This window comes from Vespa crabro, chromosome 22, assembly GCF_910589235.1.
Source record: "Vespa crabro chromosome 22, iyVesCrab1.2, whole genome shotgun sequence".
Classification (NCBI taxonomy): domain Eukaryota; kingdom Metazoa; phylum Arthropoda; class Insecta; order Hymenoptera; family Vespidae; genus Vespa; species Vespa crabro.
The window spans coordinates 235,469-254,931 of NC_060976.1; the positions used below are offsets into that span (position 1 = coordinate 235,469).

At 29.4% G+C, this 19,463-nt stretch overlaps 1 long non-coding RNA gene across 4 annotated transcripts; it reads left to right on the plus strand.

Annotated features, from left to right (window-relative positions):
* Positions 1–2,383: 2,383 nt before the first annotated feature.
* On the plus strand, positions 2,384–6,507 carry LOC124431659. Of its 4 annotated transcripts, none has more exons than XR_006944054.1 (6): positions 2,384–2,427; positions 2,649–3,881; positions 3,973–5,044; positions 5,133–5,492; positions 5,575–5,775; positions 5,851–6,270. It is a non-coding gene; the product is annotated as an uncharacterized LOC124431659 (long non-coding RNA). The 4 variants fall into 4 exon arrangements; XR_006944056.1 differs by lacking the exon at positions 2,384–2,427 and adding an exon at positions 6,381–6,507 and having other exon boundaries at positions 2,592–3,881; positions 5,851–5,970; XR_006944055.1 differs by lacking the exon at positions 2,384–2,427 and having other exon boundaries at positions 2,592–3,881; positions 5,585–5,775.
* The last annotated feature ends 12,956 nt before the right edge of the window (positions 6,508–19,463 follow it).

Here is a 19,463-nt window from a genome sequence, read left to right on the forward strand (position 1 = left end):
TTTTGGAATTTGTTCGAAATAGAAGCGGCCAAGATTAATTTACGGATAATCAAAATCTAGATACAGTATATAACAATAGTTTTTCAAAAGTGTGTTCGTATTATTTTTATATGTAACGTACGTATGATCAGTAAAAACGTTCCAGCGACGTAAAATATGCGTTGAAATTTTTGGGTTAACGGTAAAGGTAAGTTCTTGAATGAATGATGTCGGGTCTGTTTGGTCAATACGTGTATACATTATGAATAGACAATCTCTCGAAAAAAAACTTTTGATTTATTTAGGCTGAATAGTTGAGTTCAAGAATGCTGTAATAATAAATACTAAACAAAATTACTAGTACTTTTTCAAATTTCTCTTTCATTGATATTCCCCCCGTGTTCCTTCTATATATATATATTTTTTTTTCTACATAAACCCTCGTCAGTTATATGAGTATATATATATATATATCTTTGTACTTAAGTGCCTTATTATAGAAAAGGAGTATTCAACATTTAAAAAGAGTCTTTGTAAGTGTCCCTTGACAAGCGGTATGGCCATATTGACCTTTAATAGATAACTGTGCGCAGTTGATCGATGACAATGACGTGTCTCCTCATTTAAAAGCTACAATCTTCCTCCTGTATTGCTCTCTCACTTTTTCAAGCACTGCTCAAGCTCAATTTTTAATATACTTAAATTTAATATGCTTCGTAGTATTCTGTTTTACGAGAAACGCGACTCTGATGGCTCACAATATTTATTAAGTTGCCCGCTTAATTAACAAAATATTTTTACGGTTTTGAAATTTATTAATAAATAAATGTCGATTAAATGTCAATCGAATTGCTTTGATGGAAGAGAAGTAAAGGAGATCAAACATATTTATTTAAATTTGATGAATTTAATTTTTAAGATTATGTTTTGTACTATATATAACACACGAAATGTACAATTAAATAATTAATTATTATTTCTTATTTCTTTTCATAGGATGTGTGTGATGTGAATATAATCGTTGGAACGCGATTAGAACGTTATAAATAAATAAATCTAATAATAAAAATATTTACGATCTTAAATAATGCTTTTGGATTTTGGAGAAATTATAATGTTTTCTATTTTTCGTAATTTCTTCAAAAATTGCGAAATATTTCGGTAAATATATCGAAAAATTTTGATTGGATATGAAAATATTTCAGATAAAAGTTAGATCTTTATTCTTCTCTTTTTGTTTCTTTCTTTTTTTTTTCTTCAGATAGAATATGCTGCCTCATCGTATCTGTCAATTACGAAATTACGATCACTTTAGTATGTATGGAAAGAAAAGACATGACCATTATGGCGGAAAAAAATAAATGGCCATAAGAAAAATAAACTGATTTATAAATTATAATTTATAAATGAACAAAGATATATACGAAAATACTTTCTTTAAATTATTTCTCAGTACATTATAAAAAAGAAAAACAAAAATAGCTTCGAATAATAAATTCCTATATAATGGGAAATTCTAAAAATAGATTTCTAAATAATTGATTTCTATATAATAAAGTAAATCTTTGTAATATCCTTGAAACTTTACACCGAACAAAAAACACAAAATTCCCGTTTGAATATATATTTTCTATAATAACAAGTATCAAGCCATGCGATCAAGATATTCTATAGTTAAGAAACGACTTCTATTTATGAAATATTAATTTTCATTAAATTATTCTATTGTTATATTATATTTATTAAAATATTCTATTTATGATGTCTATGAACGATTGAACAACCGATTTCTTACATGTCCGAAAGAATAGATTTTAAAGTTTACTTTGATATTTCTTTTCCGTATTTGAAAAATTTGAGAAAATGAGTGATGATGAGGGAGAGGAAGGGGGGAGGGCAAAAATTCTGAACAGTCGTAAAGATTTATACGGATAGAGTTAGATTTAGGATAGATCGGGGTGGGGTAATTTATGTTCTACGTGTTAGTGTATATGATTGAACGGAATTTAATTTCGTTAAATAATACTAACACTGATGATGAAAATAGTAATAATAATAATAATAATAATAATAATAATAATAATAATAATAATAATAATAATAATAATAATAATAATAATAATAATAATAAAACGATGTATTGTATTATAATAATAATTATAATAATAATTATAATAATAATTATGATGATGAGATGGTACAATAGAACATAACATTTCCTCCCCTTCCTAAAAAAAAACTGATGACGTAGGTTCTTTTCCAACGTATTTAATGTCCTTCGCGTTTGTTTAATATCTATATGTGTAACGATCAAATTAACGCGGGTAACTACAGAGATCGAAGATAGCGACACTCTACAACCAAATATATATAATCTATCCCCGCCATAACTGAAGTCAGTCGTGATCAGGCAATCACAAAGTAAATACGTTTTATCTTTAATAAAAAGTAATATTTGTATATATATTTTTATATATTATATATATATATTTATTTATTGTTTTATTTCACTCGTATCAATAATCTTCGTATGAAGATTTAACAAATTATTGTTAAATTGTTAAATTGTTGTTCGGAAAATAATTTCATTTTTTTCCGACAGAGAAGTTAATTGTATTTTTTTGCAACCTACTTCACAATTAAGCCGCATAATCATTATATGTTTTCAGAGCTGATATAGCAAGGCTTGTGTGTGAAAAAGTCCAATTAACTCTACGCAGTAGTTTTTGGTTGGTGCCCTTTTAAATATGGAGAGCAATAAGCAGCATTTTCGTCATATTTTACTTTTTTACTATAGAAAAATTAAAAATGCTGTTCAAGACAGAAAAAATTAACCAATGTGTATGGAGAAGATGTGTCGACAGTACGCCAGTACCAGAACTGGTTTGCAAAATTACAATCCGGCAATTTTGATGTCGAAGATGCACCACGTTCTGAAAGGTCGATTGAAGCTGATAAAGACATGATAAAGGCATTAGTTGATGCAAACCGGCGAATAACAACATGTGAGATCGGTGAGAGGTTAAATTTATCAAATTCAACTGTTTATGACTACTTAAAAGGCCTGGGATTAACCTCGAAGCTCGATATATGGGTTCCCCATGTTCTCACGGAGAGAAATTTGTGTCGTCGCGTTGACGTCTGTGATTCGTTACTCAAATGTCACGTAAATAATGCATTTTTGAAGTGCATCATTACTGGGGCCGAAAAATGGGTTGTATATAACAATGTCAAATGCAAGAGATCATGGAACAAAAAAGATGAATCACCTCAAAGCATTTCCAAAGCCAATATCCATCAAAAATGGTGATATTATCTGTTTGATGGGATTTTAAAGGAATCGTTTTTTTTGAGATTTTATCGAATAACACAACAATTAATTCGGATGTCTACTGTCAACAGCTGGACAAACTGAACGATGGACTTCAATAGAAAAGGCCAGAATTAATCAACAGAAAAGGTATAGTGTTCCATCAAGATAATGCGATACCTCATACCAGTTTGGTCACTCGCCAAAAGCTTTTACAACTTGAATGGGATATAATGCCACAGCCACCATATTCTCCAGATCTGGGACCTTCAGATTATTATTTATTCTGGTCACTGCAAAATTTTTTAGGCGGTAAAACCTTCCCTTCAAATGAGGAGGTCAAAAACCACCTCGATCAGTTTTTTGCCGGCAAAGACCAAAAATTTTATAAGCGTGGATTCATGCTACTACCAGAAAGATGGCAAAAGGTATTGAACCAGAATGGTCAATATATAATTTAATAAAATATTTGTTCATTAAACGAAAATTGTCTTTCATTTTCACAAAAAAAAACGAAATTACTTTCCGAACGACTCATTACATAAGAAGTGAAATATCCAAACGAAACAAGATATTCTCTTTGGTGTGATTGGTACGTATGAAAATTTTATAATATAATATATATAAATATATATATATATATATATAAATATATATATATATATATATATATATGTATATAGATTACAAGGAACATCGTAATAATACATCGGATAAGATAGTTGAATTACCGGTACTTTTATTTGACCAATATATTCTCTCCGACCAATGACAAGGAGTAGATCGAGCATAATCAAAAAAAATGATCGTCACGAAAGTACAAAGATTAAAGAATCTCTCTAAAGCATCTAAACGATTCCAGGAACTCTCGGATACACCAGAATGAAAGAAGAGTAAAACGAAATAAAGAAAAAAAATTTCTAGGAACAAAGAATAGACATGTCAACAAGATTAAAAGATAAAGATAATCATTACGAAGATACTGTTGTTGAAAACGGTAACAACGAAGATAAAGAATACAATCAATAACGAGAATAGACAACGACGAAATATCGAGAAACAAAAAAAATAATGATTGAGGTCAAATGAAAGTGAACAAACAATAAATAAATATGACGTTTGTTATCTTTTTATTCACAAGAATGTGCGAATAACGTAAAAACGTAGGGTTAATATATTAAAGGCATCAATGAAATATTACCGACGTTCGAATCGGATTTATTCGGATCTTGAGGTTGAGAGATAATTCGAAGAAAAATAAAGAATAATTTCGATTAATCGAAAAAAATAAAGAAAATTGATCAGTTATAACTATGTATACGCCACACGGTTAAACGATTTAGAATCGTTAGAGAAGATTTTGAAGCATTATTAATTGGCGAATTGGAGAGAAGTCTGGCAAAACGATAATATAATTACCTGTCTTTCTTCATGGCAACGATTAGTTGCACGAGAATACAATAGGAAGATAGGATAGAACGCAGCAGAATATATTTACTACGGTAAACTAGCCAAACGCACAAAAGCAACTATGCCCTATAAGGAAACAGTCGAATGGAGATTAGTTTTGGGACTAAGAAACATACAATTCCGCGATTATTTGGGACATCTTTCAAGATATGCAAAACCTATCTCTACCAGTCAACTGCTAGCAGACTTTTAAAAAAAAGTGCTGATCATTAACCACACTAACCGAACATATCATGCTAAATTGATGAAAAGCAGGACTGTTAACGGCAATTATGTGATTCAACTGTAAATAAGATAATAAATGTACAAAATTATAAAGTGATGTTAAGTTTTTGAATGCAATAAAGCAAATTGTTATTTATTATTAATTAAGATTGGAGAAAAAGAACGTCGAGGATAATAACTTTGTTGGGAGGACTACAATAGTAGAGATATATAGTTCGAACAAGTCGAACTATAATCAGATCAATTATGATCGATCTAGGAAACTTATGCGTAATACTAAATACAGGATTAACAACGACGATGAAATAGGACTGACGTACGTATCTAAAGTTTTGTAAAATTAACAGAGTATAGATATGGATATGTATTATAACTGTTGAAACTATAATTGGGAGTAAAGGAGAATTGAAAATCCATCCGTAATTCCGATGACGTATCAAGTTATCCCTTTGATCCAGTAGATCATCATCCGTTACGGGAGGATGACACATAGGACGATATTATAATTGTGAGTAGATCAAATGAATTATTAATGAGATAATCTCAGAACAGATTGATATTAATAATCAATGATGACAATTAATCCCAAGATGTGTTTAGTAACAATAGTGGACGACAAGACCATGTAGATTGTAGAGACACGTATTAAATATTACTGACTCGTAATGGACAAGGAGATAGCGCGTCATTACATGCGCAGAACCGATCCAACAAGGAAGACATGAAAATAGAAGCGAACACTGGATCATACTCGTTATTCACAAAAATGTTGTACGTCGAACTATTGAATAGTAAGTATTTTCAACCTGTATTGAGATATATAATCGTCGAGAATTTTTTGAAACAAATGGATATTCTACCGATAGAACTGAGATGGATAGAAACACCAATGGAATTCGACAATTGTACATTTTCAATCGTATTGATTATCCAACATCATGAGCGACGACAACAGGAAATAATGCACAGTAACTAGATTATAGAAGGTAATATCATCGAAGCGAATGATTTTCTGTTTTCCTATTGTTTGATGATACTACTCTTTCCGAGATAAAATGACGTGCAAGGTATGAATGGAAGAGTGAAGGGGAATGGGAATGTAGATCGTAAAACAGTTATATAATAACAGTGAAATAATAACAGTTAAATAATAACATTCGATATCGAGAGAATACAGGATCGATCGAACAGACAGAGCAGACATATTAAATATTATATCATGTCGTGTCCTAAGTAACCGTTATATTATCAAGTATCAGCGATAACTGAAGTTTCTAAACTATACGATTGTCGTTTAGCATATATGGTCGGATTTTATCAGTTCCGCTGGAATACTATTTTCTACATTCTAATGCTGCCTGTCGCGTTTCAATGACTATGTTTAATGTTGTTTTAGGTAATCTGCCGGAGACTATTGCAACTGTATGTATATTTGAACGCTATCATTGCAAAAATATCGCAAAAATATCGAAGAAGGAATAGATATCCTCTCTTTCTCTCTCTTTGTCTGTCTCATACCGCGTTCTCTTTGTTACATTATACTGCATTACATTGCATTTCTGATAAGTAATATACATACCAATCGTAACCATCTAAATTACAACCGAGTTACTATTTATAATTAGATTTCTAAAATAATGTTTCCTAATTGTCCATTTGCGGTTTGGGATTTTTATGTATTCTTTATGTTATTTTCTATCTTTAGAAAATTTTTCTAATTTATTGGCTATCAAAGTGTTTCCTGTATCACTGAATGTTTAGACAAGTTCTATTATTAGATAAACTCTTTTAAAAAAAAATTCTAAGTCCCGTTGTAGATGATATTTACAAATTACTCTAATCATGGAATAGATATTATAATTGCACCTTAAAACAATTATCTATTTATTCAAAATTATTTTTTTTTTTCGTAGAGGACATAGAAATCTTGGTTATTTATCTAACGAAATAATATAATATAAGGTATATATATATATATATATATAAAATTTTATCTGACTAGTTAGTTCATATCAGGAAAATATTATTATGCCTTATATAATCTTGCCAAATCTAATCGATTTTAATATGACATAAAAATTTTTATCTATTTCGATAAATTTCTTCGTAACAATCTTCAGAAGTGTTTAGATTTCAACAATATATACACGGTACACGATTTTTCATTGATAGAAAATGTGAATTAGTTTTGATTGAAATAAGAAATTAGAGACGAAATAAAAAGAGCTATAAGAAATCTTGTGGATACTTGATAACGATAGATAATTGATAAAGGGTATTGAAACAGAACAACAGAGTAATACATTTTATAAGATTATCGTTGCTTTAAATAGACTGAAACCTCTATCAATATTGTAGAATGTAATGTGTTGTGTTAGATTTCGCTTTTCTCGATAAGCAAACTGTTCTGGAAACTATACAGAATCTCTACTTCGCTTTCTTTGTTCTTGTCTCACTTAATTTTCTTAATGCTGTCGATAATGAAATTCGCATCTATCTTAAACTATCTTTTTATTGTGTTTTAAATTCGCATAATACCTACCTATTCTTTAAATTATCCGTGGTCTCAATTTGCACTATAAACAATTCGTTAGTCTTCGCATTGTAAAATCTTTCTATCAATTTTTTACATTGTAAAGGAAAATGGGAAATTCACTCTTTACTATCGAATATTTTGTTTCAATTTTCTATTACACGCGAAAATTAACTAATGCTTCACTATTTTTCTTTTTTAACAACGTAAGATAAAGCCTTTTCGACTAAGCAATTTGTTATAATAAAAATTCTGAACCTGAATGATATTCATTGCTCTTGATATTAATTACAGAATCAGTACACTTAATTTTTCCTTGTTGTATCAAAAATGTGTCACGATATATCAATCATAAACTGCTTTATTATTCCAAATAATAGGTGATATCAGCTTAATAGTTAAAAGCAATTCTTATTGAACCTTTCTTTTTTTGAACAGACAACCAGTGATTTACGTCCCATAACATTTTTTTTTAATTTTCGTTAAATCATAACGCTGTTCTTTCAATTAAATAAATCTATATTGTGTTCCTTAGAATTCGATCTATCAAGATTGCCCCTATTTCTGATAATATTCCCACCTATGATGGGATACACATTCCTTCCGGTTATTCCTCTTTACCAAAATACGTTAAATTTATCATATATTGTCCTATTCTCAAAAAGATGTGAGGATATTTACCCTACGTGCCATCAACTAAACGTTGTCATGTCATATTTTTTTTCCAGTCGCTACTTTAGAATTTCTCCCTCTGTAATCCATTCGTCCTTTCACGACGACTTTTATACGTGGATAGGTTATTTTAATGTATTTTATACATAAATAATTGTATATTTGATTAGAATGAAATCCATCTTTCTTGTAACGTCTACTAGTCTTTCCCATATCATAGCGCTTAGTTCAATTAATCGATACACATAAATAAACATTCAGGACATAAATGATTCTCAATTGGATTAATTTTAATTGAATGATAAGTACAACTAATTCTTTCTTATTGTATCAAAAATATTTCACGATATTTCAATCATAAACTGATTCATTATTCCAAGTACTAGGTGATTTCAGCTTAAAGATTAAAAGATATTCTTGTTGAATCTTTCTTTTTTTGAACAGTCAAATAGTTTTTTACGTCCCATAACATATAAGTTAATTTTCTTTATATCATAACGCTGTTCTTTCAATTAAATAAATCTATATTGTGTTCCTTAGAATTCGATATATCAAGATTGCCCCTATTTCTGATAATATTCCCACCTATGATGGGATACACATTCCTTCCGGTTATTCCTCTTTACCAAATACGTTAAATTTATCATATATTGTCCTACTCTCAAAAAGATGTGAGGATATTTATCCTACGTGCAATCCACTAAACCCCGTCATGTCATATTTTTTATCAGGTCCCTACTTTAGAGTTTCTCACTCTGTAGTACATTCGTCCTTTCAACAGGACTTTTAAACGTGGTAGAATATGTTAATGTTTTTTTTGCATAAATAATTGTATATTTAATTACAATGAAATCCATCTTTCTTGAAACGTCTACTAGTCTTTCCGATATCATAGCGCATAGTTCAATTAATAAGAACATATAATTAACATTCTGGACATAAATGATTCTCAATTGGCTTAATTTTAATAGAATGATAAGTACACTTAATTCTTCCTTATTGTATCAAAAATATTTCACGTTATTTCAATCATAAACTGCTTCATTATTCCAAGTACTAGGTGATTTCAGCTTAATAGTTAAAAGAGATTCTTATTGAACCTTTCTTTTTTTGAACAGGCAACCAGTGATTTACGTCCCATAACATTTTTTTTTAATTTTCGTTAAATCATAACGCTGTTCTTACAATTAAATAAATCTATATTGTGTTCCTTAGAATTCGATCTATCAAGGTTGCCCCTATTTCTGATAATATTCCCACCTATGATGGGATACACATTCCTTCCGGTTATTCCTCTTTACCAAAATACGTTAAATTTATCATATATTGTCCTATTCTCAAAAAGATGTGAGGATATTTACCCTACGTGCCATCAACTAAACGTTGTCATGTCATATTTTTTTTCCAGTCGCTACTTTAGAATTTCTCCCTCTGTAATCCATTCGTCCTTTCACGACGACTTTTATACGTGGATAGGTTATTTTAATGTATTTTATACATAAATAATTGTATATTTGATTAGAATGAAATCCATCTTTCTTGTAACGTCTACTAGTCTTTCCCATATCATAGCGCTTAGTTCAATTAATCGATACACATAAATAAACATTCAGGACATAAATGATTCTCAATTGGATTAATTTTAATTGAATGATAAGTACAACTAATTCTTTCTTATTGTATCAAAAATATTTCACGATATTTCAATCATAAACTGATTCATTATTCCAAGTACTAGGTGATTTCAGCTTAATAATTAAAAGATATTCTTGTTGAATCTTTCTTTTTTTGAACAGTCAAATAGTTTTTTACGTCCCATAACATATAAGTTAATTTTCTTTATATCATAACACTGTTCTTTCAATTAAATAAATCTATATTGTGTTCCTTAGAATTCGATATATCAAGATTGCCCCTATTTCTGATAATATTCCCACCTATGATGGGATACACATTCCTTCCGGTTATTCCTCTTTACCAAATACGTTAAATTTATCATATATTGTCCTATTCTCAAAAAGATGTGAGGATATTTATCCTACGTGCAATCCACTAAACCCCGTCATGTCATATTTTTTATCAGGTCCCTACTTTAGAGTTTCTCACTCTGCAGTACATTCGTCCTATCAACAGGACTTTTAAACGTGGTAGAATATGTTAATGTTTTTTTTGCATAAATAATTGTATATTTAATTACAATGAAATCCATCTTTCTTGAAACGTCTACTAGTCTTTCCGATATCATAGCGCATAGTTCAATTAATAAGAACATATAATTAACATTCTGGACATAAATGATTCTCAATTGGCTTAATTTTAATAGAATGATAAGTACACTTAATTTTCCTTTGTTGTATCAAAAATATTTCACGATATGTCAATCATAAACTGCTTCATTATTCCAATTACTAGGTGATTTCAGCATAATAGTTGAAAGAGATTTTTATTGAATCTTTCCTTTTTTGAACAGTCAAATTGTTTTTTACGTCCCATAACATTTATTTTAATTTTCCTTATATCATAACGCTGTTCTTTCAATTAAATAAATCTATATTGTGTTCCTTATAATTCGATCTATCAAGATTGCCCCCATTTCTGATAAAATTGCCACCACTGTTGGGATACACATTTCTTCCGATTATTCCTCGTTAGCAAAATATGTTAAAATTATCATATATTGTCCTATTCTCAAGAAGATGTGAGGATATTTATCCTACGTGCAATCCACTAAACCCCGTCATGTCATATATTTTTTCCAGTCCCTACTTTAAAATTTCTCCCTCTGTAATCCATTCGTCCTTTCACCACGACATTTACACGTGGATAGGTTATTTTAATGTTTTTTATGCATAAATAATTGTATATTTGAATAGAATGAAATCTATCTTTCTTGAAACGTCTACTAGTCTTTCCCATATCATAGCGCTTAGTTCAATTAATAAGAACATGTAATTAACATTCTGGACATAAATGATTCTCAATTGGCTTAATTTTAATTGAATGATAAGTACATTTAATTCTTCCTTTGTTGTATCAAAAATATTTCACGATATATCAATCATAAACTGCTTCATTATTCCAAATACTAGGTGATTTCAGCATAATAGTTGAAAGAGATTTTTATTGAATCTTTCCTTTTTTGATAAGACAACTAGTTTTTTATGTCCCATAACATTTATTTTAATTTTCGTTAAATAATTGAGCAGTTTTTTCAATTAAATAAATCTATTTTTTGTCCCTTAGAATTCGATCTATCAAGATTGCCCCTATATCTGATAAAATTGCCACCTCTGTTGGGATACACATTTCTTCCGCTTATTCCTCGTTAGCAAAATATGTTAAAATTATCATATATTGTCCTATTCTCAAGAAGATGTGAGGATATTTATCCTACGTGCAATCCACTAAACCCCGTCATGTCATATTTTTTATCAGGTCCCTACTTTAGAGTTTCTCCCTCTGTAATACATTCGTCCTTTCACCACGACTTTTACACGTGGATATGTTATTTTAATGTTTTTTATGCATAAATAATTGTATATTTGAATAGAATGAAATCTATCTTTCTTGAAACGTCTACTAGTCTTTCCCATATCATAGCGCTTAGTTCAATTAATAAGAACATGTAATTAACATTCTGGACATAAATGATTCTCAATTGGCTTAATTTTAATTGAATGATAAGTACATTTAATTCTTCCTTTGTTGTATCAAAAATATATCACGATATATCAATCATAAACTGCTTCATTATTCCAAGTACTAGGTGATTTCAGTTTAATAGTTAAAAGATATTCTTATTGAATCTTTCCATTTTTGATAAGACAACTAGTTTTTTACGTCCCATAACATTTATTTTAATTTTCGTTAAATAATTGAGCAGTTTTTTCAATTAAATAAATCTATTTTTTGTCCATTAGAATTCGATCTATCAAGATTGCCCCTATATCTGATAAAATTGCCACCTCTGTTGGGATACACATTTCTTCCGCTTATTCCTCGTTAGCAAAATATGTTAAAATTATCATATATTGTCCTATTCTCAAGAAGATGTGAAGATATTTATCCTACGTGCAATCCACTAAACCCCGTCATGTCATATTTTTTATCAGGTCCCTACTTTAGAGTTTCTCACTCTGTAGTACATTCGTCCTTTCAACAGGACTTTTAAACGTGGTAGAATATGTTAATGTTTTTTTTGCATAAATAATTGTATATTTAATTACAATGAAATCCATCTTTCTTGAAACGTCTACTAGTCTTTCCGATATCATAGCGCATAGTTCAATTAATAAGAACATATAATTAACATTCTGGACATAAATGATTCTCAATTGGCTTAATTTTAATAGAATGATAAGTACACTTAATTCTTCCTTATTGTATCAAAAATATTTCACGTTATTTCAATCATAAACTGCTTCATTATTCCAAGTACTAGGTGATTTCAGCTTAATAGTTAAAAGAGATTCTTATTGAACCTTTCTTTTTTTGAACAGGCAACCAGTGATTTACGTCCCATAACATTTTTTTTTAATTTTCGTTAAATCATAACGCTGTTCTTACAATTAAATAAATCTATATTGTGTTCCTTAGAATTCGATCTATCAAGGTTGCCCCTATTTCTGATAATATTCCCACCTATGATGGGATACACATTCCTTCCGGTTATTCCTCTTTACCAAAATACGTTAAATTTATCATATATTGTCCTATTCTCAAAAAGATGTGAGGATATTTACCCTACGTGCCATCAACTAAACGTTGTCATGTCATATTTTTTTTCCAGTCGCTACTTTAGAATTTCTCCCTCTGTAATCCATTCGTCCTTTCACGACGACTTTTATACGTGGATAGGTTATTTTAATGTATTTTATACATAAATAATTGTATATTTGATTAGAATGAAATCCATCTTTCTTGTAACGTCTACTAGTCTTTCCCATATCATAGCGCTTAGTTCAATTAATCGATACACATAAATAAACATTCAGGACATAAATGATTCTCAATTGGATTAATTTTAATTGAATGATAAGTACAACTAATTCTTTCTTATTGTATCAAAAATATTTCACGATATTTCAATCATAAACTGATTCATTATTCCAAGTACTAGGTGATTTCAGCTTAATAATTAAAAGATATTCTTGTTGAATCTTTCTTTTTTTGAACAGTCAAATAGTTTTTTACGTCCCATAACATATAAGTTAATTTTCTTTATATCATAACACTGTTCTTTCAATTAAATAAATCTATATTGTGTTCCTTAGAATTCGATATATCAAGATTGCCCCTATTTCTGATAATATTCCCACCTATGATGGGATACACATTCCTTCCGGTTATTCCTCTTTACCAAATACGTTAAATTTATCATATATTGTCCTATTCTCAAAAAGATGTGAGGATATTTATCCTACGTGCAATCCACTAAACCCCGTCATGTCATATTTTTTATCAGGTCCCTACTTTAGAGTTTCTCACTCTGCAGTACATTCGTCCTATCAACAGGACTTTTAAACGTGGTAGAATATGTTAATGTTTTTTTTGCATAAATAATTGTATATTTAATTACAATGAAATCCATCTTTCTTGAAACGTCTACTAGTCTTTCCGATATCATAGCGCATAGTTCAATTAATAAGAACATATAATTAACATTCTGGACATAAATGATTCTCAATTGGCTTAATTTTAATAGAATGATAAGTACACTTAATTTTCCTTTGTTGTATCAAAAATATTTCACGATATGTCAATCATAAACTGCTTCATTATTCCAATTACTAGGTGATTTCAGCATAATAGTTGAAAGAGATTTTTATTGAATCTTTCCTTTTTTGAACAGTCAAATTGTTTTTTACGTCCCATAACATTTATTTTAATTTTCCTTATATCATAACGCTGTTCTTTCAATTAAATAAATCTATATTGTGTTCCTTATAATTCGATCTATCAAGATTGCCCCCATTTCTGATAAAATTGCCACCACTGTTGGGATACACATTTCTTCCGATTATTCCTCGTTAGCAAAATATGTTAAAATTATCATATATTGTCCTATTCTCAAGAAGATGTGAGGATATTTATCCTACGTGCAATCCACTAAACCCCGTCATGTCATATATTTTTTCCAGTCCCTACTTTAAAATTTCTCCCTCTGTAATCCATTCGTCCTTTCACCACGACATTTACACGTGGATAGGTTATTTTAATGTTTTTTATGCATAAATAATTGTATATTTGAATAGAATGAAATCTATCTTTCTTGAAACGTCTACTAGTCTTTCCCATATCATAGCGCTTAGTTCAATTAATAAGAACATGTAATTAACATTCTGGACATAAATGATTCTCAATTGGCTTAATTTTAATTGAATGATAAGTACATTTAATTCTTCCTTTGTTGTATCAAAAATATTTCACGATATATCAATCATAAACTGCTTCATTATTCCAAATACTAGGTGATTTCAGCATAATAGTTGAAAGAGATTTTTATTGAATCTTTCCTTTTTTGATAAGACAACTAGTTTTTTATGTCCCATAACATTTATTTTAATTTTCGTTAAATAATTGAGCAGTTTTTTCAATTAAATAAATCTATTTTTTGTCCCTTAGAATTCGATCTATCAAGATTGCCCCTATATCTGATAAAATTGCCACCTCTGTTGGGATACACATTTCTTCCGCTTATTCCTCGTTAGCAAAATATGTTAAAATTATCATATATTGTCCTATTCTCAAGAAGATGTGAGGATATTTATCCTACGTGCAATCCACTAAACCCCGTCATGTCATATTTTTTATCAGGTCCCTACTTTAGAGTTTCTCCCTCTGTAATACATTCGTCCTTTCACCACGACTTTTACACGTGGATATGTTATTTTAATGTTTTTTATGCATAAATAATTGTATATTTGAATAGAATGAAATCTATCTTTCTTGAAACGTCTACTAGTCTTTCCCATATCATAGCGCTTAGTTCAATTAATAAGAACATGTAATTAACATTCTGGACATAAATGATTCTCAATTGGCTTAATTTTAATTGAATGATAAGTACATTTAATTCTTCCTTTGTTGTATCAAAAATATTTCACGATATATCAATCATAAACTGCTTCATTATTCCAAATACTAGGTGATTTCAGCATAATAGTTGAAAGAGATTTTTATTGAATCTTTCCTTTTTTGATAAGACAACTAGTTTTTTATGTCCCATAACATTTATTTTAATTTTCGTTAAATAATTGAGCAGTTTTTTCAATTAAATAAATCTATTTTTTGTCCCTTAGAATTCGATCTATCAAGATTGCCCCTATATCTGATAAAATTGCCACCTCTGTTGGGATACACATTTCTTCCGCTTATTCCTCGTTAGCAAAATATGTTAAAATTATCATATATTGTCCTATTCTCAAGAAGATGTGAGGATATTTATCCTACGTGCAATCCACTAAACCCCGTCATGTCATATTTTTTATCAGGTCCCTACTTTAGAGTTTCTCCCTCTGTAATACATTCGTCCTTTCACCACGACTTTTACACGTGGATATGTTATTTTAATGTTTTTTCTGCATAAATAATTGTATATTTGAATAGAATGAAATCTATCTTTCTTGAAACGTCTACTAGTCTTTCCCATATCATAGCGCTTAGTTCAATTAATAAGAACATGTAATTAACATTCTGGACATAAATGATTCTCAATTGGCTTAATTTTAATTGAATGATAAGTACATTTAATTCTTCCTTTGTTGTATCAAAAATATTTCACGATATATCAATCATAAACTGCTTCATTATTCCAAGTACTAGGTGATTTCAGTTTAATAGTTAAAAGATATTCTTGTTGAATCTTTCCTTTTTTGATAAGACAACTATTTTTTTACGTCCCATAACATTTATTTTAATTTTCGTTAAATAATTGAGCAGTTTTTTCAATTAAATAAATCTATTTTTTGTCCATTAGAATTCGATCTATCAAGATTGCCCCTATATCTGATAAAATTGCCACCTCTGTTGGGATACACATTTCTTCCGCTTATTCCTCGTTAGCAAAATATGTTAAAATTATCATATATTGTCCTATTCTCAAGAAGATGTGAGGATATATATCCTACGTGCAATCCACTAAACCCCGTCATGTCATATTTTTTATCAGGTCCCTACTTTAGAGTTTCTCCCTCTGTAATACATTCGTCCTTTCACCACGACTTTTACACGTGGATATGTTATTTTAATGTTTTTTATGCATAAATAATTGTATATTTGAATAGAATGAAATCTATCTTTCTTGAAACGTCTACTAGTCTTTCCCATATCATAGCGCTTAGTTCAATTAATAAGAACATGTAATTAACATTCTGGACATAAATGATTCTCAATTGGCTTAATTTTAATTGAATGATAAGTACATTTAATTCTTCCTTTGTTGTATCAAAAATATATCACGATATATCAATCATAAACTGCTTCATTATTCCAAGTACTAGGTGATTTCAGTTTAATAGTTAAAAGATATTCTTATTGAATCTTTCCTTTTTTGATAAGACAACTAGTTTTTTACGTCCCATAACATTTATTTTAATTTTCGTTAAATAATTGAGCAGTTTTTTCAATTAAATAAATCTATTTTTTGTCCATTAGAATTCGATCTATCAAGATTGCCCCTATATCTGATAAAATTGCCACCTATGATGGGATACACATTCCTTCCGGTTATTCCTCTTTACCAAATACGTTAAATTTATCATATATTGTCCTATTCTCAAAAAGATGTGAGGATATTTATCCTACGTGCAATCCACTAAACCCCGTCATGTCATATTTTTTATCAGGTCCCTACTTTAGAGTTTCTCACTCTGCAGTACATTCGTCCTATCAACAGGACTTTTAAACGTGGTAGAATATGTTAATGTTTTTTTTGCATAAATAATTGTATATTTAATTACAATGAAATCCATCTTTCTTGAAACGTCTACTAGTCTTTCCGATATCATAGCGCATAGTTCAATTAATAAGAACATATAATTAACATTCTGGACATAAATGATTCTCAATTGGCTTAATTTTAATAGAATGATAAGTACACTTAATTTTCCTTTGTTGTATCAAAAATATTTCACGATATGTCAATCATAAACTGCTTCATTATTCCAATTACTAGGTGATTTCAGCATAATAGTTGAAAGAGATTTTTATTGAATCTTTCCTTTTTTGAACAGTCAAATTGTTTTTTACGTCCCATAACATTTATTTTAATTTTCCTTATATCATAACGCTGTTCTTTCAATTAAATAAATCTATATTGTGTTCCTTATAATTCGATCTATCAAGATTGCCCCCATTTCTGATAAAATTGCCACCACTGTTGGGATACACATTTCTTCCGATTATTCCTCGTTAGCAAAATATGTTAAAATTATCATATATTGTCCTATACTCAAGAAGATGTGAGGATATTTATCCTACGTGCAATCCACTAAACCCCGTCATGTCATATATTTTTTCCAGTCCCTACTTTAAAATTTCTCCCTCTGTAATCCATTCGTCCTTTCACCACGACATTTACACGTGGATAGGTTATTTTAATGTTTTTTATGCATAAATAATTGTATATTTGAATAGAATGAAATCTATCTTTCTTGAAACGTCTACTAGTCTTTCCCATATCATAGCGCTTAGTTCAATTAATAAGAACATGTAATTAACATTCTGGACATAAATGATTCTCAATTGGCTTAATTTTAATTGAATGATAAGTACATTTAATTCTTCCTTTGTTGTATCAAAAATATTTCACGATATATCAATCATAAACTGCTTCATTATTCCAAATACTAGGTGATTTCAGCATAATAGTTGAAAGAGATTTTTATTGAATCTTTCCTTTTTTGATAAGACAACTAGTTTTTTATGTCCCATAACATTTATTTTAATTTTCGTTAAATAATTGAGCAGTTTTTTCAATTAAATAAATCTATTTTTTGTCCCTTATAATTCGATCTATCAAGATTGCCCCTATATCTGATAAAATTGCCACCTCTGTTGGGATACACATTTCTTCCGCTTATTCCTCGTTAGCAAAATATGTTAAAATTATCATATATTGTCCTATTCTCAAGAAGATGTGAGGATATTTATCCTACGTGCAATCCACTAAACCCCGTCATGTCATATTTTTTATCAGGTCCCTACTTTAGAGTTTCTCCCTCTGTAATACATTCGTCCTTTCACCACGACTTTTACACGTGGATATGTTATTTTAATGTTTATTATGCATAAATAATTGTATATTTGAATAGAATGAAATCTATCTTTCTTGAAACGTCTACTAGTCTTTCCCATATCATAGCGCTTAGTTCAATTAATAAGAACATGTAATTAACATTCTGGACATAAATGATTCTCAATTGGCTTAATTTTAATTGAATGATAAGTACATTTAATTCTTCCTTTGTTGTATCAAAAATATATCACGATATATCAATCATAAACTGCTTCATTATTCCAAGTACTAGGTGATTTCAGTTTAATAGTTAAAAGATATTCTTATTGAATCTTTCCTTTTTTGATAAGACAACTAGTTTTTTACGTCCCATAACATTTATTTTAATTTTCGTTAAATAATTGAGCAGTTTTTTCAATTAAATACATCTATTTTTTGTCCATTAGAATTCGATCTATCAAGATTGCCCCTATATCTGATAAAATTGCCACCTCTGTTGGGATACACATTTCTTCCGCTTATTCCTCGTTAGCAAAATATGTTAAAATTATCATATATTGTCCTATTCTCAAGAAGATGTGAAGATATTTATCCTACGTGCAATCCACTAAACCCCGTCATGTCATATTTTTTATCAGGTCCCTACTTTAGAGTTTCTCCCTCTGTAATACATTCGTCCTTTCACCACGACTTTTACACGTGGATATGTTATTTTAATGTTTTTTATGCATAAATAATTGTATATTTGAATAGAATGAAATCTATCTTTCTTGAAACGTCTACTAGTCTTTCTCATATCATAGCGCTTAGTTCAATGATTCATTACAGTAAATAAACATTCAGGACATAAATGTTTCTCAATTGGCTTAATTTTAATTGAATGATAAGTACATTTAATTCTTCCTTATTGTATCAAAAATATTTCACGTTATTTCAATCATAAACTGCTTCATTATTCCAAGTACTAGGTGATTTCAGCTTAATAGTTAAAAGAGATTCTTATTGAACCTTTCTTTTTTTGAACAGACAACCAGTGA